The sequence below is a fragment of the Haemorhous mexicanus genome, chromosome 8 (assembly GCF_027477595.1).
Source record: "Haemorhous mexicanus isolate bHaeMex1 chromosome 8, bHaeMex1.pri, whole genome shotgun sequence".
NCBI classification, from domain to species: Eukaryota; Metazoa; Chordata; class Aves; order Passeriformes; family Fringillidae; genus Haemorhous; species Haemorhous mexicanus.
The window spans coordinates 12,152,166-12,175,777 of NC_082348.1; the positions used below are offsets into that span (position 1 = coordinate 12,152,166).

At 38.8% G+C, this 23,612-nt stretch overlaps 1 protein-coding gene and 1 long non-coding RNA gene across 3 annotated transcripts in view; one reads left to right on the top strand and one right to left on the bottom strand.

Annotated features, from left to right (window-relative positions):
• Positions 1–21,784, bottom strand: part of RALB (RAS like proto-oncogene B) — a 47,902-nt gene extending 26,118 nt beyond the window's left edge. Inside the window, exon 1 of one of the 2 annotated variants that reach the window (XM_059852765.1) lies at positions 21,670–21,784. The gene's annotated coding sequence lies outside the window, so the exon portion shown is untranslated. Of the gene's footprint in view, positions 1–491; positions 650–21,669 lie in introns of those variants that run through there. The other variant, XM_059852764.1, reaches the window with a different exon arrangement.
• LOC132330442 (uncharacterized) lies at positions 770–4,689 on the top strand. The gene is made up of 3 exons (XR_009487306.1): positions 770–1,020; positions 2,264–2,404; positions 4,282–4,689. It is a non-coding gene; the product is annotated as an uncharacterized LOC132330442 (long non-coding RNA).
• Positions 21,785–23,612: the final 1,828 nt, after the last annotated feature.

The window sequence follows — 23,612 nt, forward strand, 5'->3', positions numbered from 1 at the left end:
TGCTCTAACGCTCAAGGCCAGCTCCTCCTCGCCCTTTCCCTCCCCCACGTCCCACTTGTGGACAGGAGCCACGGCGGACCCCGGCTCCACCTCAGCTCAGCGCCACCGGGAGCCGCAGGAGCGGCTGAATCCAGGAGCGGGGCCTCTCGCCTCCCCCTACAGCTCCCGCGCAGGCCCGACGGTCACCGGCTGCCTCCGCTCTCCCCTCGCCCAGCCCCGCTGCCCTCCCACGGCCGAGCAACCCTCGAGTAGAAGACGTGGGGCTCTCCTCGCCCGACACACTCGGGAGACAGGGGCTGCCCCGCACCGCCGGTGACACCTTCCTTCCCTCCCTCTCCGCAGAGCGCGGAGACAGAGGGGCTCAGCCACATCCCCAGGCTGCGGCCAGGACTCCCGCCTCCCTTCACCGAGGGCGCGGGGCCGGGACGGCTGAGGCCCCCACCGGCGCGGGGTTGGGGTGGGGGGATTCCGAAGTCGCTGCTCGCTCTCACCTGGGAACTAAGGCCCGGCTCCGCACGGCGGCTCCAGCCCGGCTCCCGTCTCAGCTGTGCCCCCCGGCCCCGCTGCTCCCGCTGCCGCCGCGCCCCGGCTCTCATTGAGGGGGCAGCGCCGCCGCCCGCGCGCCCCCGCCGCGCACTTCCGCCCTCGCCGGCGCCGCTCCCGCCGGGCCCGGCTCCCTGCGAGCGCGCGCCCGCCAGCTGGTCACGTGCAGCTCATGAACCAATCAGCTTCGGGGCGGGGCGGGCTCCGCCGTGTGAGGGGCCAGCCCTGCCAACGCAGCGGCCGAGAGGGGCTGCCCGCGCCGCGGTCGCTTCTGTCTGTGCCTCTTTGCAGAGCCCCGCCGGGCGGCTGTGCCCGTAAGCCCCGCAGGCGCGGTTTGAGCGAAAAGAATCACACTCATTTAGGTTGGAAAAGACCTTTGAGATCATCGAGTCCAATCTATGACTAAACACCATTATGTCAATTAGACCCTGGCACTGAGTACCACGTCCAGTCATTCCTTAAACAACTCCAGAGACGGTGAGTTCACCACCTCCCTGGGCAGCCCATTCCAATGTCCTATCACCCTTTCTGTAAAGAATTTCCTCCTGATGTCTCACCCAAACCTCCCCTGGTACACTTGAGGCTGTGTCCTCATGCTGTCCCTGACTGCCTGGGAGAAGAGCCCGACCCCCACATGGCTACGGCTTCCTATCAGGGAGTTGTAGAGAGAGAGAAAGTTCCCCTTGAGCCTCCTTTTCTCCAGGCTAAACCCCCCCCCCAGCTCCCTCAGCCGCTCCTCACATGCCCTGTGCTCCAAAGCCTCCACCAGCTTCGTTGCCTTCTCCGGATTCGCTCCAGCACCACAATGTCCTCCCTGAACGGAGGGACACAACCGAACTCAGGATTTGAGGTGTGGCCTCACCAGAGCTGAGTGCAGGAGTAAGAGAAGAAGTTAGGAAGGGCTCTGTCTTAAATACATCACTTATTTATTTCTACCAATAGATGCAGAAATTAAATCTGAAGTCAGAATGCAAAGGAATGGAAGTGTCCCTGATTTGGCTCATATGGGTCGGGAGTGCTGAGTGCTTCATTAAATCATTGACCTGCAATACTGTCACGTGTGTGCAGCACAGAGCAGTTTTCACTGCTCAGGAAAAGAAAGTAATGGCTATTGCTGTATTTACTGTGATTATTTCTTCAAGTCTTTATATCAAATTCTCTGTGGTCATCCCAATGTTACTAATCACACAGTCAGGTGTGTGATTCTGCCTTGCCAGTTACAAAAGAAAACATACCTTTTCTCATTGCTTTAATATGCTTAATTTTTCTAGGCTTCAATGTTGACCTATTTGAATTCCACTCACTAAATTTAAGAGTGAATAGGTTGGGTAAAATTATTCCTTCTGGAAAAACATGCTTTGCATGATAACCCCTACTTTGGGAAACAATGGAAATTATCATTACACTGATCTCTGAGGGGTTCAGCTCCTCTAGGACAGAAGTAAGTTAAGTAACTGCATTAACTCCTGCTTTCACACTGGGCTTCTATGTGGCCTTCTGCAGAAGAGAAAGAGACAGAATTAATTACATTTTAGCTCTATCCACTGATGGCTGGGTGAAATTGCATTTTCAAGTTGGAGAGCATAAAAAAGGCCTGTCACTTAAATACGAAAAAACCTTCATCCTTAAAAAAGTGATAGGTGAAACAATGGCCTATTGCCAAAGCTAAATAACATGGAGGAGGAATTTGAAAGAGATTTACTAAAATCTGTAATTTCAGAGTTGGGAAAAAATGCCAGGAACTGGAAAAAAGAAGCTGCAGAGGCAGAAAAAAGAAGTAGTTGTGTGGCTCTGAGGAACAGCTGAGTACTTCAGGACTGCATAAAAAGGAAGTATCTTCTGAATTTTTCCTTTTTTCAAGGTAACAACATTTTCTATGTTGCTTGTAAATAAACAGGATTTACATCATTCTTACATCATCATCAGTTTCTCTTCCTAACTCAAACTGCAAACCACCAGATTTTAGTTAACTCCTTGTGAGGAAAAGTGAAATTATGAAATTAAGGTATTATGAAAGGTCCTGATTACAGCAATTCTTTCCCTCTGCCTTTTTAGATTGTATCAGAACTGCACCAATATTCATCCTGCACTAGAAGCTGGCAGACTGAGAGCTATTTGCTATTTGATACCTTCCACGCAATGAAAGAATAAACAGAGAAAAAAATATTGCCAAATGTGAAGGAATCCTGTTTTACGGCTAACACTTAAATTAGCCAATTTGTGGTATTTCTAGGATTAAACAGGAATGGTTTTTAACATAGATTCTGGATATTTGTATCTGGTCCTAAAAACAAATGAACAAACCCAGGAAGACCCAAGCAAAAATTCATTAGCACTGTTTACTATTTATCCCATAACTGTGTCTCCATGGGCATCTTTCATGCCATGTGGGCATTGTGGTGGATTCATTGCTCTGATGTGACGATTCACTGAAGACAAACATTTTCAGCAAATTGTATCTATGATTAAAAACTGCCAAGAACCTGGGAAGCTGAGTCTTTTCAAACTGAATGCAATACAACTCTCCTGCACATACCAAAATGCTGGCACTTCCACTTTCCCCTTGCAAAAAAGAGGGTTAAGAAATTAACCACATCTACCCTGCTTCTGAAAATTGTTTAGGGGAAACCTTCTTCTTTGTAGTAATCCACTCCTGACAAAGAACATTTGTGTGGTGCCACATTTTGAATTATTATGCATGTTGCCTGGTATAATCTCCATGGTTACAGATGTATTTTTTGCTTCAGCACTTTATGAAGAAAAATTCTATAGAACAATTTAGGGGAGAAAATTCCTTTTCATTGTCATTTATATTGCATTTATTTAATTCTATTTGCTTTCACTTTCTAAACAAGTAAAATTTCAGTAGAGGTGGAAAAATTTGTCTCTGGCTGTTGCTTTATCCTGCCATAACATCTTTTAAACTGCAGATTCCTGGAGATGAGGACAGTATTTTTATGCATATATTTAGTTTCTAATCCACTAAGAATGTAAGAGGGCATTGCGTGTCACTGCCAGAGTCATAAACAACAGTAAGTGTGGTGGGATGACTGAACAGTAAATATTTTTTCTTTGCAAAGACTGTCTCATGCTTCCCATCTGAGGAGTTCTAAATAGAAGTTAGCTGAAGTTAGTTCCAGAAACTGGTGATGGGAAAAATGTAAATTCCAGATATTTAGCTCTTTTCCTACACCATTTGCACACCTGGTTATTATTTGCTAATATTCATAGGGGAACCAGAAGAATTCTTGGGGAACAGAAACACCACCCCCCACTGTATTATCTAGAATGCTGTGTTGTCCCATTTGTTCCCAAAATACACAGTTTTTTGTATGTGCAGAGTTGAGCTGCCAGAGTCTAGGCTCAGATAACTTGTAAGAAGAGGTACATGTACATAGTGTGCCCTCAAAGAGAGTTTGTTCTATATTAAAAATAATGTAGTCAAAGATAATTTTCTATTTGGGCATGGATAGCCTAACAAGAAGTACATTTTACAGATTATTTGTGTACTTAAGAGAATGCAGCTGACCTCACCATGATTTATGAACTTCAGCATTCAAAAACCATAAAGCAATAAACTAAAATATATCTGAAACAAGCAATGAAATATGACTCTGGTTTTGGTCTTGTACGAGATTATGGTGTTTTGACTGTACCATTCACTTTATTTTTGTTACAAACAGCCGGAAGTCACCACACTAAAATAAAGTTCACTGTCAAATAACCTTTCCATTTCAGATACAGCTGGGATTTGTCAGGATCATATCACAAGGTCATTTTTAAGGAGATTCTCACTGACATTTTGTGAGGTAAGGGATTTCACATTCCAGTTTTACAAGTGTTACTCTTCTGATCATCATGATTATCAACACCATGACAGATTTAGGGCCTGATCTTGGAACTTTTACAGAAGGAGCTAAGTTTATTGTAAATAACTTGATAGCCAAGAATCAAAAGAAAATAAAGGGTCTACAAGGAGTTAGAAGAGGTCGTTCCATGGCCCAAAGCCAAGATCAGTTACACATATATAATTTTTGGCATGCCATTTTTTAAAATGCAGCAAACATTGTGGTATTTTCATAGCAGTTTGTTTAAAGTACTGGACTACTTTATCATAAGGAAAAACCCAACAACATTCACCTTACCTGTCACTTTCTGCAGATTAAGCATATTAATTAGTTCCATACTGGACATAGCCATGAGATTTGTTTTTCCCCCTTTTTGTACCTGTATGATAAATATTCAAAAATCATTACTTTTTTCAGTCTTTATAGTTCTTTTCCTCTTTCAAATAACACCTGATTTTGCAGGGTTTTTTTGTAGGTCATGTTTCCTAACTGCCAGTCACTCTCCTTTCCCCTTTGGACTCCCTCCAGCTGGCTGATGTTTCCTGAAGTGTACTGCTGAAGCAGATACATTAAGTGAAGCTTTACCTGTTAAATGTAGAATAGAAAGTGTGCCTTAGTGTCTCACAGATCACACTGAATACATTAAGTATTACAAAAATGGATAAGGCAGGAGATTTTTTTTAGAATAATAAGCAGCTAACACAGTTGAGGATTTACCTCCCTGAGTTGAACAGTACTACCTTGTTGAACAGCTGTTGTTGGAAGGTAGTGTGAGCATACTTGAAAGAAATTCATTCTAAAGATCTTGCCCCCCTTATTTTTAAATCAAATTTTCCAGATTAAGATACTGACAAATCTATTTCATTAATAATGAAAATTACTGGCTTTTATAGCAGCCAGCATTCTAGCAGTGTGGAAGCAATACTTCAGAAAGAAAAAGAATTTTCAATTAAAATTATTTTTAAGTACTTACTTCTCTCTACAATCTCTAATTAAGTTGATGTAGCTTAGAATGAGGTTAAAACATCCTTCTGAAAATTAAACCAGACAACTTTTTAATGTAAAAATATTCTGACCATGAAAGCCCTTATTTTTAATCTACTAACTTCATTACTATAAGTGCAGTTTTCCCTATTCCATGTTTAATCACATCTTTTGCAAATATTTGGAAGCTTTGATGCCCCTTCACCATTTCAGTGGCAATAGATTTTTCTTTATTTAAATCATCTCACAACTTAGCAGAGAGATCCTAGCAACTGAATTTTGTAAGACAATTTTTTGTTATGACAGTATGTTACCTGTTTAAGAATGGCACTCCTTCTAGCATAAATTCTGACACGACTTGGCTAAAAACTGTCAAACTTTACTTGCACCTACAACATAACTTGGCACTATTGTGCTGGGAAATGTCTAGTTAAAAAAGGACTAAATGGGAACTTGAATGGAAAATCTCTTCTGGAAGTTCTGTTTGAAGTGGTTTGGATGGTGAAACAAGTGGCTACTAATTTTGTCTCCAAAAATTCTTCTTCAACTGCACTTTGGTACAGATACTACTCTCTAAATTTACATCATGTAACACTTCACTGTTTGTTAGTTCCTGTATTTAAACAGAGAGATTAAAGCCTTAAAAAAGTGGGTAAACTGGGTAGTAATCCTGTAGGAACTTTTTCCACTAGTGAAGTTTTTGAGGAAGTTTGTGTGCCTATGAATACATTATTGTAATATTGTATTATTATAGCAATACATTGTCCTAATGAGAGAGCTTGTTCAGCACATTATACAGTCATATGATAATATTGCTGCATTTGAGAAATTTTCACTACTGAGCTGAGTGTTCATGTGTTAGTTTATACAGCATTCTTTTCTAGAAAAGACACGTTGTTTGTGGTTGATAAGTCTACAGTCCACAAAGTCTACTAATACAGTCTACAAAGAGCCCCTCCTTTTTTTCAGTGTTAAATTGATAAGAGTACAATATGCTTTACATTAGGGGATTAAGGAAAGCAATTTCAAAATAAGCATGCATTGTATCATGTAACATTTGGGCTTTTGAATTGTTTTTATCTTTTCAGTGAACAGGAACACACACTTAGGATCTGTCAGGAGAGTCAGAGATTAACTTTTTAGAAAAGACTATTTGCTAGAAGCTAATTATGTCATTAGCACATTGTGATTCAATATATTAATAAGTTTAATCAATATTCAATCTGCTAACTCATTAATAAATCAGTTAAACCACTACATTATGTCTTCTGATGCAATTTACAGTAAATCTCCTATTCCTTTGGAAAAGCTTGGGAGGAGCTGTGCTGGTTTGTGGGGTCTTCAGTCTACAAAAGTAATGTACTTTGGCCAAAAAAATAAGTATAGTACACTCTCAGTTCACAACCATGGCATAAGCTTCTCTTCAATCCTCAAGTTTTGTTATTTCATTATGATTTATTTCTGGAATACTATAAAAAAATAAACCAGGAGCACTGCAGTAAAATGAAGGCTAAAAAGATTGCCAAGAGTCAGGAAGTTCTGAGTTGAGACTTCTGACACTGTGGATAATGTGAGCAAGCAAAGGGGAAATATAAAGAGGGAGGAACCCGTGAGGGGAGAGAGAGATGCGTATCTATGTGGGTATATATACATTTCTAATTTAAAAGTTGAAGCTGTTGTGATTTTACACAACTAAAATAGTGTTTAAGGGTCAGAAATATTGTTTGTGCCCAAAATTTATTGAAGCTACACTGGATCTGTAGCACAAGAGAACTGCATTATGTAGTCACAAGCAAATCCACCCACTCTTCTACCTAGGCTAATCTCCTCAAAATAAATGACTGAAATCCCAAATTCATTCCATATTTGCAGCCTAAAAGGAGCTGTTTACTGGGAAACTGAATAATTGCTTTACTTTAGTCTGGTTTTCCCTTCCATTGCAGGACTGTGTTTTAAGACCTTGCAAGTTGTGTTACGGATTTGCCTAGAGCAGAATGGCCAAAGACTGGCTTTGTCAGACATTTTTTGATAACTACAGTTTATTGAATAGTGTCGTATCTTGGCTTTCTCAAATCTTGTTTTCTTGTTTTGACATTTTAATAGATGAGAGGCGAATCTGTGTATATCATTTACTGCAAATCTGCACCTGTACTACTGCTGAATCAGTGTGTCTGTAATGCAAATGAACAAATTAATGCAAAAAGTTCCATCTATTCAGAATGTAAACCTAAAATTTACAGTAAAAAATAAACCTATATCTGCATCTTCTAAAAGTCCTTGAGAACTATGACTGCCTTTAATCATACAAAACACCTTTGTGTAACTTTGAGATCTTTAGTAAGAAGCTTTACACAACCTTTCAGAGAACAATAAATCAAACAATAAATCAAACTTTTCAAAATTGATTCGCTGCACTCAGGCATGAGTTTCATCTCAAAGCCGGATTTCTTGAAGGGCAACAACAGACCTTTAGTCTATTTTTCCTGATTATATTTTCAGTAGCAGAAAATGAATTGGTTTGATTTGCCTCACATAACTACAGTTATTCCCTTTATGACTCTTGCCATTTTTTATGCTTTCCATTTTCCGGGCAATAGTTCACTAACATTTTAAATGGAATGATAACCAGGTCATAAGATGTACAAGGCCTGCTTTTCCTCTAATTCCTGTCTGTGAAAACACCTGCAAAATGCTAAATGTCAATTGATAGAGATTTAATCACTAGAGAAGTAGTCACATAATGTAGAGAGATGGCCCATAATCTTATTTTTCTATTCTCTGGAATCAGTGCACAATGCATTAAAATTAATGTGGAATCTTCCTTCAGTTCTTTCCAAAAAAAAAAAAAAAAAAAAAAAAAAAGCAGCCCTTAGCCCTTCATGCTCTTTGGAAAGCAAAAGTGGATTTGGCCATTGTGGCTGCAGATATCCATCATGTCAGATGCAAAATGCAACAGTCATGTCACGTCCATGCTAGATTCAGCTTGATGTAGTTCTGCCTTTTCAGTTTCCTTTCACAGAGCCTAAGCAATGTGACCACCTGCTGAATCCCTCTCTTTAGCATGTAAAGAATCCTTTGTCTGGATCAGCTGGGCTTCTTTGACTTGTTAGCTCAGAAACAGTTTCCTTGTGGCTTTTCTTATACCTCTCCAAGGGTTTTCTTGGGATAACTTGGGAAACTTTCAATTCAGGAAAAGATGGTAAAACTCAATTCCTTTTCCACTTAGCTGATTTGCACTTTCTTGCTTTGTTGTATATCAATGGAGATAGGTCTAAGCTACCATTTCTAAATACAGTCTGAATCATGGAAGAAAGAGTTGCAGCACTATTCTGCTTGCAGTTAAAATTTCCTTAAACTTCAGGACTCATCTTTAATACTTTATTAAATTGAGTTCATCTTTACAATTCTTACAATTTCTTGCCCAGAGAGAGCTGTGATTTTACAAAAGTTTTCAGTTTCACTAAGCCATAGCTAGCTTTTCTGCCATTAAGGTTCCATGTATCTTATGGAAGTTTCATTTCTTAGTTCTTGTCATGCAAAGACAGCAATTAAAAAGTAGAAGCAGGTAGAGATTTCAGCATGGGAAAAAAAATCAAAACTTCTGATGGAGAACTATTTTTCAAATAGAAGTAAAAGATTCACTTAGCTTTTACCTGTGTTACAAGAATTGATTACTGGCATTAAAAGTTAGGAATCATTATAATATGATTCCAGAGAGCCTTAGGAGACCTCAGATCCAGGAGTCTATTCTAGTTAAAAGCAAATGAGATTTATTCAACAACTTGATGACAGTGTGGGAAACACTCTGTCTCATCCCCAGAATTTTCCAGCTTGGTTTAAAGCTGTCCTCATGAGGTGACTCCACGCACAAGATCCTTATGACACGAAGTTTAACTGTTGGCTTTTGACATAGCTGTTGCACGACACAGGTGAATTACCTGATAATTATCGTGTCTGCTTCTCAGGAATGGGTATAAATCAAAAATAATCTTTCCTGTCAGTTCCCAAAAGCTGTAAGTGTAAAAACAAGGTGTGATTGCCATTATTTGTCCTTGGCTGCTGCATCTACAGCATCAATTTCACCTTCTCTCTTCTAAAATAAAAGCCCTTTTAATAAAAGGGCTGTCCTCCTACCATGTCAGTTGTTATAAAAGCAGCTGTCATAAAGGAGAATACTGTATGACTTTACAGATCTCAGGGTCACAAATCAACAATGAAAAAGGCTGTAAAATTTATTTCTCTAAAAAGATGGTTGCCATCTCCCTCAAGCTAAATATAAGTTTCTTTTAGCTACAGAAGAAAAAACACTTTATGTGTTTTTCCAGTCAGCTAAGGAGGACCATGCTCACCTATTTTAGAGACTTCTTTCAGTATGTAGCCGTAATTAACAGGAAGACCAGCCTTTAAAGCTGACCAATAAAACATCTGTCATCTTTTTAAGATGTACATTCCTTCTCCATCTAGCAAATTTAAAAAATGTGTCACAGGTTTGGATTGTGGAGAGACTCTAAAGTTGCTGCTAGAAGAGGTGTGAAAGCATGCTAGTCCAGATTAGAAAGTGCTGAGCAGCAGACAGAACTACGATACATTAGAAGGCACCACACTTGTGGCTACTCCTGATCCTATTTTAGATCCACACCACAGAGATATTTCCTATTTGTATTTTGGTCCATGTGCATTTTTAGTTCTCTGAGAAGCATGCTTTGTGTTCCAGCAGGAGATTTTGAGTCTGTTTTTATTCTTATTGACTAATATTAATTCTAACTCCATTTCTGTAAATTCCAGACTTTTGACTATTCATTTTTCAGGAGAATGTCAATGGCTCATTGCTCCAGGACACAACTCATTTGTATTCTCAACTCAATAAAGTAGACTTTTCCAGCCTGCCAGAGACACAGCTCCAGTTATTTGGGCAGCCAGAGCTCTCATTCAAACCCTAAGTTTTGAGTGAACATTTTTCTCATATGCTCCTGATGTTTCCAAATCTACCAAACCAGTCTGCTGGCAGCCTTGGTTTAGTTATATAAAAAAATGTTTTAGTTCCAGCTCTTACTCTGTTCCATGTACAACCATTTCATTCTAATTCTGCCAAAACTTTGCCACTCTTGTTCTAGTTCCTGTTAATAAAATGCAGTGTTTCCTGGTCTGCATCCTGTTAGTGCTGACATAGTCTCCTCATATCCAGTGTGGGTTCATCCCACCAAGGACAGGAAATGTTCTGCTTTGCTGATTCCAATCCAACCAGAAATAACGTGGACAAAGAAACTTTTACAAGAGATAGTTTAGGTAAGAACACATCAGTTGAGAATGTAACGGTCAAACTCAAAGGGACAAAATATTAGAACTGGCTTGAAAGTCCTTGATAAATGGTAAGAGTAATAGTAATGAAACATAGTCTGAGATTTTATATATATATTCACCTAATATCACCTTTCTTCTTTGAGTGTTTTTCCTAAGGTTTTTGGCTTTTTGTGATAGTTTTCTTTTTTAAATGTATTCTAGACTGTATAACTTGTTACTTACAATGGTTTGAGCACATACCAATTTAAATTTGTATTATTTAATAAATGTTTCACAAGTATTTTTGGAATTTAATGTTGCTAATAATAACTTCATGTGGAATCACCTCATGAGGTTAGCAGCATTAAATCTGCCATTTAAGCTGCCATTTGTTACCAATTGTCTAAAAAGACAACCAAATCCACTTCTAAACAGTTAAAACAATAAACTGTGTGATTGACTGTGATGGGTTCTTGAAACATTAATATTACAAAAATGTCTGTGGAACTGGCAATTGCTAGACAAGAAGTGAAGGACTGTTAGGGCACAAGAGGCTGAACTCTAAGGACTCACCTTGGCTTAAAGGTGTGTATAAAGACAAACCATTGTTATTCAAACTCTGCTACTTAGTCACATTAAATATATTTGAATTTCACAAATTATCAAATGGCCTGCAGTAGCTGTGCTGCTGAAAGAATGAAAGTTCTCCACTGAGAATTTGAAAGGGACATGGTATAAATATTTAAGCAAAGGCATAGCACAAAAAGGGGAAAACTGACCAAGTGTACTTGTTAAAGCTTGATAAAGGGAGACAAAATAAAGGCAGGTAAGCCTTCATTTCACAGCTCCCTTGAGCAAATTAGAAAGTCACAGTGTAGGAAAGTAAAGTTTAATGGGTACTTTGCACAGCCACATCCAAAATCATGGCTTCTTTTTTCTAACCAAATCTGAATATCTTTCTGCTTCAACAAGGATGGGATTTGCTGTGTTAGTAGGGCCTCTTTAGCTGATTTAGCATGACTAGGCAGGATGCTGTCCTTCCTCTGAGATTGCTAACGAGTGTCAGGAAGTATTGCCTTCCTTCCTGGCTCCAAGCTTGCTACCTCTACAACATCCTATGCCTCCTCTGGCAGGGCTTCCTTGCCAGAGTACAGAGCAGATATCCACATGCTGCTAAAAAATAGAGGGTGCAGACATTTCTGGTGGATGCAATAATCTTATTTCTTTCTTCTTCTCTGTTGTATAAATAACCATCATGTTTTATCTAGTAGTGAATATTTTGGTTGTGAAGGACCAATCTTTATTATGATAAACTTTATTATGATAATTATTATAGCAATGTAAAATTTTGGACTTAGAGATTAATTACAATTTTGAAAAGCAATAGTTTTGACACCTTTGGGTTTGAAATATGCTGTATCAACTGACTTGGGTATGTTCAATATACCTACAAAAATCTGAGTATGTTCAAATAACTACAGTTGTAATTATTTTCTTTCAATTCTAGCTGTCACAATTACATGTTTCACCTCTGTAATAATGGATTTTCCCAGTGATGACTCAGAGGAAATAGTCTCTCCATGCAATTTTTCACAGAGTAAATCACAGAAGCTTCCCAAAGTTTTCACTGAAAAAAAAATGCTACTGTTCTGCTAGAGCAGGAATTTAATGCAACCCCAAATAAATACCAGCCTAGATATGTGGCCAAATGTAATTTCATGAAGTTGTGACCTCACTAGAATACTGCCTGGTTTGGGAACCTTTTTACACTGTTACATAGCAGATATGCACTTCTGAGCTATATTAGCAGCCTGTTACACAAGGCAGCACAGACTCAGCTTGTCCTGCTGACTAAGCCGTATTTAATGTCTCCATAGTCTAAGATACTGGGAATGAATCTATTAGCTGCAGTATTACTGACCTCCTCTCCCCTTCAGTCCTCTCTGTTTCAAGAGTTATGACCATATTCCATTCCAGTGACTTTAGCACCAAATCTGGGTATACACTGAGATGGCAGAGTGGAATTTGACAGCTATTCAAGATGGAGCTAATTTGTATTGTAAAATTACTTCTTGTTTCCTTCTTGATCTTCACTATTAGCTCAGCTGGTCAGAGTATGGTGCTAATAACAACAAGATCATGGATTTGATCTCCATATGGGCCATTCACTTAAAAGTTGGACTCAGTGATCCTTATGGGTCCCTTCCAACTCAGAATACTCTGTGATTCTGTGGTTACAGAAAGTTACAGACATAAATGAGGCCTTAAAAGGCATAAATGATGCTTAAAGATAAATGCCCCTTCCTTGTAGAGATTATAATCAACAATAAGTAATAAAAATACAATATAAAGAACTACTGCCAGGAGGCAATAGATTCTTTCCAGAGACTATGCTTTCCTATGGGACATGCCTGCACTTAGTCATTCTTACTCTACAATCGGTCCAGATTAAGTCCTGGGTTTCCTTTAGAGATGTAAATAGCAACGCCTAGTGGATTAGCATAGAAACACGTTATGGAAGAAATGCATCTTAGGAAGGGTTTGAATGAAGATAGATTTGAATGCAAGTTCTTCCAGAAATCTTATCAGAAAAGATTTTACATTCAGAGAAGAATAGTTGCTGCCTTTTCATCACTGTTACTTTCTGAAAAACAAGCATTGAAGAGAGATAATAGGAATAGTCTACAAGAAAGTTTCCTTATCAAACAGCAACTTTGCTCCACCCTTCCCTTGGATTTGGCTTCTTACAGAGTGCCTGGAGCTGCTGTTTTGTTCCAAGATTACCTTCAGAAAAATCCCCTGCCTTTATCAGACATGCTAACAAAAGAAAGAAGTGTATACCACTTCCAAAGAGGAAAAACATAATTAATTGCCATTGATCAAAATCTGGAGAGGTACCCTGTTAACTTGATTGAGATGACAATCAATAGCAGCTCAGGACTGTGATTTCATACCTCCTGTCATTCACACTGTCATACTTGGGCAGTGAATCAGGCTTGAGGAGAAGGCTGGGTGGAGCAACAGGCTGCAAGGGAAAATTACTGTCCCTTGCTCCCTACTCTGTGTCCTGTCCCTCCTCCCCACACCCCAACAAGTGGCAAATGAGAACAGCACTGGTGGAGAGGTGCTGCTGTTCTTACCTGCTCAGCAAAGAGATAAGGCAGCAGGCTATCTAGGAGTGTTTCTTTTGCATGTCCAGGCACTCAAAATCATTCAGACAGAAGCACAGCAACAACTTCTCTGTATTAGAGTGCTCTCCTTGCCCACATTTCCTTCTCTTTGGGACGAGGCAGCAGCTCATCCTGAGAGTAGTTCTCACTCCTCACTCCTTTCCTTCTCTTTGGGATGAGGCAGCAGCTTATCCTGAGAGTAGTCCTCACTCCTTTCCTTCTCTTTGGGATGAGGCAGCAGCTCATCCTGAGAATAGTCCTCACTCCTTTCCTTCTCTTTGGGAGGAGGCAGCAGCTTGCTAGTTGGAATTTCCATAGAAGAGGTGTTTCAAACAAGACAGAAGATCCCGTAGACCAGACTGGGCCAGAGGGCTGCATTTTGAACCATGCTGGTCAGGAATCTCCAAAATTCATCTGTGTCAGCCTGACTGCATCCACTGACTGTGCTCAGAGTTAAGAGCTCTTGGAGATCACTGTTTATATCTGGACATAAAGACTCTTATTCCATCCTCAGTCTTTGTGCAAACCCTCTCTTTGCAACAGGACACTGCTCACAGCAGGGCTACATAACCCTATCAGGATAGTCTCAAACACTAGGCAACATTACAAAGGAAATTGTTATCACCCAAGAAATTCAAATACAGTTTGTGGCTTTTGGAGTTGTCAGTCCTTACTAGAAACAAACAGAGACCAGTATGAACAGGCTGAAAAATTATATTGAACTCATAATTCTGACAGTTGTAGCCAGTTTGATTTTTCCTTGGTTACCTCATTTGTTGTCACAACACTTCATTCTGGAACAGGAACCCAGTGGATAAAGCATGGGATTACTAAATTAGTAATCTAACTGCACCCTTAGCACTAGTCCTTATGTACTGTGACAATGTGGAGATTTTTGCACAGTATTATGAAGGAAAAAGTTGTGTCACAGTGCTGAGGTGGGAAAAGTACTGTTTATGATTCTGATTGATACTGTGTTGCTGCAGTATAGTTTTAGTAAGAATAATGCTGCAACATAAATGTTTCTTTCAGCTGGAATATACCTTGTTTGTTAGACTACAGGAGAAGAAGGAATTTCCAGCATTCAAGCTCATAAGATGCCTTTTAAGTGAAAACAGAGACTTGGCTGACTGAGGCTAAGACGAAGGACTGAAGAAGTTTGGCATTTAGATCACAGTAGTAGCAAAACCAGATGACAAAGCAGAGCTTTAAAAAGCCTCTCAGATGGAAAGATTTAGGATGGAAAGGAAGTGAGAGGAATGCAGGGTGTCTCTTATTAAGGGGAGGAGATAGTAAACAATGATGTTATTGTGGCAGCAGAGCTGATGAAGGTCAGAGACAATAATCTCTGATTTACATTCTTTCAAAACACTCATACAAAGTTGGTGATTTTTTAGTGTAAGATTGGGGACATTGTGGCCAGGGAGTTTAATGTGCTTGTATGATTGTAATCTACAGTGCTTTAGTTTTTCAAGCAAAAAACAGTGCCTTCAGCAATTTCATGCAAAGGATATCTGCTTTGCATTAGACTTGCCATAAGCCTTCTGAAGAATTAGCTATAAACCTTAAGATCTGCACTTTACAGGAAGCTCTGGGAAGGGTCAGTCCAAACTCTGGTATCTGGAAAAGTCACTGGAGGACATGGAACAAGCAATGAGGCTGTCAGGTCTATCTCCATCCAAGAAATACTAAACAGAATATTTTCACTTTAAATACATGCTTTTCTGACCACCTATTGAAGAACTGTGCCAGACACAAGAGACAAGTATCCCAAGGGCATGGGATCATAGCTGGATCTTGTGAAATTAATAAGGGGTAGTCCTACAGGGGGATCCATGTTAAATTTCTTTTACAGAAATTGCTTATACATATCTATCTCCTAGGAAACAGTATTTATCTACACTAACATTCTCTATCTAGTACTAGATATATAGAATATGCCTAGGTTCATTGCAGCTTAGATTTCCCTTCTTTAGCATTCCTACAGCTTGCCAGAATGTCTGCTTCTGCAGAAACAAAGGTTAATTAAACACATCCGCCCATTAGATCAAGGAGTGAACATTATTACAATCTGGCCCCGAGCTACCTTCTTCAGCTGTCAGCACTGAAAGACACTTGGAACTACAAATTAGTCCTCAAGCAAAACTAGTTTCAGCAGAAACCACCTGTTTTATTGAACAGAGAAGGTCTTCCCCATATTTACAGTTTCGGCTTGTACTCGTCTCGCTGTTCCTAGTTCCAGCAAGAAACATTCTAGGGGTATTTTTCAAGTTGTGTGATCTAAGGTTCTTGGACCTTTATGGTGCCATGTTAACACATAATAAGGAATGTTAGAAAAAAATATTCCTTGTCTGCATTGCTAACACCATATTTTATAATTAATAGAGTTTAAGGTAACTAATTTTGGATTTTTTTTTTAACTTGTATTGCTTGGTTTTGCCCCTTTCGCTGTGCATTGGCCAGTAGAAGAGCTTGGGAAATAAACTGGCCAACTCCCTCATTATGCATTTTTTTTCACTTTCTTTTCCCTTTCATTTTCTGGCTCTTATGTATAAGCACCATATTACCACAAATGCTTTCTCAATTCTGTGAATCAAATCTAAAGAATAACACATTAACTATATGAACTCTTCAGAGTTCAGCACTGTGGCTGTACCTCAGTTTCCTTCTTGCCATCACGGGGAATGAAGTCTGGCAGCATATACCTTTCACAAACATGTACTGTTACCATGCCTATAATCCCCACTACTTGAAGAACTGACATTCTTAAAATGTTTTCTTTCTGTGCTGAATCAACAGGACAGGGCTGCAACAGACCTGCCAGGGAGCAGTGACCAATAACCCGATTACTTAAGGTAGGCAGGACACAGTGAGGCATTCTCTGGAAGTAGGATCTTAAATAATGTTAATTATGTAAAAAAGCACAGTATCTACTTAATCACAGAAGCTGGCTTGTATCTGTTCTCTTCAATAATAGATGAAGCAAGTATAACTCTCTGCATCCAAAATTCAAGGCCCATATTTTGTCAGAACTCCTCTCAAATGTGATAATCTATTATGCATCCCCCATTCTCATTCAGATTGTCCACAAGTAATTTCTGCTTTTCTCACACTGACTCATTCTTCATACTTAGGAGCTGAATTGTTAATGAAAATGAATCTCTGCCCATGAACTGAATGTTCATGTATTTAATTTCTACTGGTTTGGCTAGTTTTGGTCAGACACACAGATTCTTTTCCCTATTCCCAGTCAGGAAGAGAACACCTGGGCATGTTATTTTGAACCCTGTTTTTTTTTTTAAATATTGTCTAATGTTTGATTAAAGTTTTCAACTTCTCAAACACTATTACCATTTCACTTAATGGGTTGATAATAGGAACTACAGATAAAAGGAGACAAATGAAGAGCTACCTAAAAAAAAAAATCAGTTATTTGTATTGCTTTCTTGGGTTTGGTTTCAAAGTCTATAAAAGTCACAAAACTGTCTTCTTTGCCCAGTTTGTACTGAACAACTCCTGCCTGCTTTTCAAAAACCCTTTGAAAGGCAGCATCTCTGTCCCTGATAGTGGTAAAGAGACACAGCACTGTCTTGCAAACTGCTCATCACTTGGCTTCACGATATTTGTTGAAGTCTCTGAGGAAAACCTCCTACTCTCTAGCAAAAACAGAAAGCAAAGTTGGAGTGGTACTCTGATAGGTCTGGGACAGCTGATCACTGATTACACAGCTCAAGTGGCAAAGTGCAAAATATGCTCATAGTTAACAGTTTAAGAAGAAGATAAAGCCCAAAGGAAAACTACATGGCAAACTGGAAGTATTGCCCTCAAAGAGGAAGCAGAATGTCCTTCTTGGAACATCTCTCCTTAGCATCTTACCTGAAACATTCTGTCTAGCCTGTAATTCAGTAGGCAAGATGTGGCAATCTTCTTTACAAGTACAAAGTGTTAAATTACTTTAGAGTTGTTTCTATAAATATAGCATGCCAATGCTTACTGACTGATTCTGCCACCTAGGAGCTTTATTTGCGCTCAGCAATGAAGCAGTTGAATTTTAAAAGTATTTTGTTGTTAAATGTCAATTATGTTGTAAGACTGCCTATATCACAATGTAAAATGTAATTCGTTACATGTGGCAAAAGTCTTTACAAAAATCTTGGAGCTGACCACAGCCTTTGCTGCTTGTCTCACCCACACAGAAAATATTGTATGATACAAAGTATTGTATAAGGCTGTGTAACAGACAGCTATGTCTATACTCAGGTTTAATAGGGAGCAAGCCACAGTAATATCATTCCCTCATTCCTCTTTCCTGAGCCTCTTTAAGTCTTATGCCTATGTACATATTTTCTGGGCCATTTATTCTATCCTATGCTGAAGAACACTATTAAACAGGTAACATGGCAAGGACTGGAAAAATTTACATATGTCCTATCAGCATAAACAAATCTGTGGGCTGTGCTCAGGAAAGCTCTGAAGCTGCTGGAGCATTTCATTAGCCTGAACATGGGTACTGTTAATTTAAACAGGTCTGCAAGGATGGCATCTCTTTCTCTACCAGCTTATTCAGAGATGACCCAGCATGTAGTTCAGTACTGCACTTCTAAGCACATATTTCTTAACATGCTGTTGCTCTTTTGTGCTTCAGGATACATTTTCATTTAGTCATGACAGCATAACCAGCAGTCTATCTTTGGCTTTCTGTGGGCCAATAACTTCAGCGTGCTCCATTAATTAAAGCTATGGCTATTATTGAGAGGAACGGCCTTACTCACGAGAGTATGAGAAAGGTTATATTGACTGAAGGAGACTGCTCTGAGTTTTAAGTGCATTTTTAAAGTGCATTCCTTTTTTTTTTTTTTTCTTTGTGGACATTGCTAGATTATATTTTTGAAGTTCAGGATCACTGTAAAAAAAACATATTGAGCTGATAACCTGAAGGAATATCTGAACAAGAAAGACAAATAGGTCCTAAGCAAGGAGAACTTTTGTAAATATTTCAGTATTGCGTAGGTGATTAAAACATTAAACAAAATTTAGAACAATTATTTTAATAGACTGAGGAGTTCATTCAACTTTAGAGTTGAGTCTACTTTGATGATTAAAATACAGAGAAAAGAACCAGAAGACAAAGTCTATTTTCAGCATTAGCACTGACTCATTATTGTGTGATATTAAGCAAGTCACTTAATTTACTGCCTCACTCTGTCTCACCTGTAAAATGAAGGAGCCTCCCTCACAAGTGCAGTGTGGGATTAATTAATTAAACATTTGCTATGAACCTAACATTTCTTGAATGCAAGGTGCTGGAATATTTATTTTTGAAGATGTATAAAAACAGGATACAAGATCAGAATCAGATTGTTTCTGTGAAGGAAAATACACATCTCTTAAATTTGATTCATTCTTTTCTTTGGATTTCAAAAGCATGACAACAACATAATTAACTACTGGACCTGTTAGTCAGCAACACAAATGAGCTAATTGATGAGATCAATATTGGCAGCACACTAGGCTGCCATGATCACACACTGGTGGAGTTTGCAGTCCCCAGAGATATGAGTTAGGTGAAGAGTAAAGTCAGGCCCCTGAATTCTAGTAAAGAAAAAGAAAAAAAAATTCCAGCTCTTCAAGGAGTTAGCAAAAGGAGCCCCCAAGAAACTGTCCTCAGAGAAAAAGGAACAAAGCAGAGCTGGCAGACCTAGACATTTTCTGTAGAGCAAGAGCTCTCAATACCCAGGTGTAAGAAATCAGGAAAGGACATGTGGGACAGGGAGGAGATTTGAGATATTCAGCATGGCTTCATCTAGGGCAAGTGGCCAACCTAGTGGACTGACTACATCATATATTCTAGAATTCTAAAACTGTGAGTCAAGCCCTTGAAATAAGTTTATAATTGAAAAAAAAATCATTGCCACAAACTAGGCAGACCAAACTATAAGTAGGAATAAAAAGATATTAATTATTCTTCAGTAGATCAAATAATTGAAATACTAAGTTGAGTTTTTTCTGTGTTGTATAAGCAAGTTTACATCTAATGGAAGTGAATAGCAGTGATTTAAATCCAGAGAAAGGAAATAATGTTTTTTTCTAAAATAGAATTTTTACTCAACTCATGGCCACACAACTTTGTTGGAATCAAGATCTCAGTGAATTCAAGAAACAAACATTTCTATGGAAACATGAACATCCACTGTGATATTCTATTAAATGTGACTTACAAATCCCTCACGTTGCACGGTACAAGACAATTATTAACCAGTAGACATGTAAAAGTACTTATTGGTAGGCATGTAAAAACATCACCTGTGAAGCCTATTTGACAGCTGATCTCTCTGGACTGAGCTGGTACAGGTCACTGCAGGAGGCAGAAGCCTGGAGAAGGCGTTCTAATGGTCATCTCTGGTACAGCAGTCTCCATGCTAATGAGTGCTGTGTGCTGCTAATGAGCAGCACACAGCACATCTTTAGCCTGCTGCTACTCTTATCGTAGCCATGTTATGAAAAATGTCAGGTTTGTTCTATCATAAAACTAACTATATCAGCAATTTTTTAACCAAAGAGGAGTTTTTACCTCACAGTGCAGTTTAGCAGACAACAAAAAGCAGTATTTTTTACTAACACTGTGCTGTGACCCCATGAAGGAGCTCATCAAAACCACAGAGAGCAAAGTAAAAACACAAAGTAAAGTCATCACATACATCACATATGCAAAGGTTACGTATTTCTTGTATAATTGCTCACATCACCAAGGACTTTTTTGAAGACAGTTATTGTTATCTTAAGCATTCACAGAAATATCACTGCTGCTTTCTGTTGGTTTCATCTAATCCTAGAGTGAGGCCTTTATGTAAAGCATGGTCATAAGTGCTTTACAACCTTGGAATGAAGTTAAAGCTTGGTATTCTATGAGGGCAACAGACACAGGAAAATTCAGCTGCTCTATCCTTTTAACAGCAGCTTCCTAGATTAATAAAGAAGTTCTACAAGTTCATTTGGTAGATATAAATGCATGTCATTTATTTATTTTCATGATAACAGTTTTTACACTGTGAAGCATGGATCATACTACCATACTCATACATATATTAAATATAATAAGAAATCATGATAATAAATTTATTATTTATATATTTTCCTAGTTTCTATTAAATTATCACATCAGAGACATCTAAACAAAACCTTAGGCCCTCCACCAATGGTAGCAGAGCCTTTAGCTCTGCATTTCAGAGCTACGGACCAAGATGGAAAAATGCAGCAGTAACACCACCACAGGTTATAGTTATACTAAAAGGAGTCAGTGACTCACTGTGAATGTGTACTTGGCCTGCATGCTTTAGGGATGAGTGAAGATTACTGAAGACAACTATTTCTTTTATTCTCCTTTTATTTTGCTTATTACTAGCTCGTACTACTACATTCCTTAAACGAAACCAGATTTAGAATAAACAAGAGGTGCTTGTCATCCAGCATTAATACAGTACCATGTGCTTGGGCACAGCTACTTGTACATACATTTTAACAGCTGGTTTTTCCCTGTCTCTCTGTCTGTCCACAGCAAATAGGTACGTTGCCTGGCACAATACATGTACCTTTTCCACAGCTAGCCCACACCTTTAATCCAGTCTCTGCACCCTGAGAGCCTCCCATGTCACTGCTGTTCATTTTTCACCCCAGCTGGGCCAGGGAACTCCCTTCTCCACTTCAGTGTCAAATACTGACATCAAGTTTTCCTTTTACTTTTGTGTCCCATACTATGCATAAATGTCAATACACAGAGCAGTGATTGCTCTCTGATGCAGCTTTACAAGCTGGATAAATTGGTTGCTTTCTTAGCTGATACTCACTGTGCTTAAAGGATCCTTCGTCCTAGAGCAGCAGTTTCTCAAGGAGTATGAATCAGGCAGGAGGTGGCAGAAGGAGCTCCACTACAGTTTTACAGGCCAATCCTCATGATGACTGTAGCTGGACTCCTCCTAATGCCTCAGAAAGTTACAAGAAAAGGGAAGGGCTCAGGATATGATATCATGCACTCATTCTAAAAACAAGGAAACTGTTGTAGATAATTTTAAAAGTAACAGCTTAAAATCCTGAATGGCCAATAAGAGAAAATTACTTTTCTAAGTCATCTGTCCTACCTTTTATAGTGAAAAGTTCCAATAAATAAAAATTAAAAACTTCTAAAACTATGTTTACATCAGTAGTAGGACTAGTCTAAGAGACCTATTACAACTGAGCCACCTCAGAGCAATGCTTGCTGCTGCCTCTGTCAGAGCTCAAGCTTCAAGCTTGCTACCAGCTCTGTTGAGGCAAATATACCCAAGCCCAGCACAGCTGGGTCTGCAGCCACAGCTGGGTCTGTATAAGCAATAGGGACCCATGTGTATCCACTCCTTGCCAGTATCCTGACTTGTTCATTGCCTTTCTCAGCAAAAGTAAAATCTTCTAAAGCATCTAAGTGGTTCAGGAATCCAATTAATATTTTCTAAAGCAACGTAAGCAAACAGGATTTTAAATCTTATGAAAAGTCAATGTGATTTTGTGCAGATTTGCCAGGCCTTAGATCCTTTTCTAATTGCAAGTCTGCTTCAGAAATAATTTGCAGGGATATATTACTATAAATGTATTTACCAGGTCTTTGTCTACAGCTTTTAAAATAGAAATAAATAAACATTGGAACCAAAGCAGATGTCCTAGCTCAGCAAAATTGTTCTTTACCTGGACTTAGCTTTTTCTGTTTTTACTTCTGATCTGAAGCAGCATTTGCATGCCTGGAAGCTTCTTTGTCCTTTCCAGCTTTATCAATTTGTCTACTAAGCCACTCATTTTTCTTTCAAGTTTTCAGGATAATATTGTTTCTATTATAATCCCATAAAACACACTCATAGGAAAATTTAGCCCAGATTTCAAGCAAGCAACATTTAAATGCTGTGTTAGGAATTGCAACATTCTCTGTTATGGTGGTAATTGTGCTTGCCTTTCAAATTTCTTCTTTTTGTATTAAAAATTTCCAGTGATTTTTGTTCATGCAACTCATCCCAGACTCAACATTAAGGCCACGTGTGAGTGATATTATAGTTTATAATAATTTTCATAAATGTATTGGCTTTTAGTTTAATGGCTGGGATTTGGAGGACCCCAAATTATCATATTAAATCAGTTTAGGGATCAGGCATTCTATGTTTCAGTATTTGTCAGTACTCTTCTACTGAGCTGCACATCAGGGTGCTGCTTTGCAGCTCTATTGTTAAAGAAGAAATATTTTGCTGCCAGATTTCTTGTTCTATTTGTACCTTTTGTTGGTGGACTTTCAATTTCAGGAACTTGTTCTATTTAAGAGGATAAGGGAAGAACAATACTTTATAATATATTATTTATTAAACAGATGTTGGTATTATCAATGCTCGTTTATCCGGTGGTGATGCATCTCCCAAATAAACCAGCAGCAGTAGTAAAATAAACCAGAGCACAGAACTATTTTCTTCACAAAGATTCTAGGGACTTTTTAACTACTTGTACTCTGGAATGAAGGATCTGGGGGACAATGACTTCTCAAATTGTTTATGAGTTGGAAGAGTGTCATTCAAGATCACTAATACATTAATTTTTGTACAATTTGGGAAGTCCTTCTAAAAAAAACTATGATAGAGTTGACATGTATAATTTTGTTTCTCTGCTCTCATCTTGGTTTTTACTAGTGCTATGAAACCTATAGAGGTGATCACCTGGATTTGAGATTTCCTAAAAGAGCAAAGACTTGTCACAGCTCTGGATTTGATTTAGACATTTC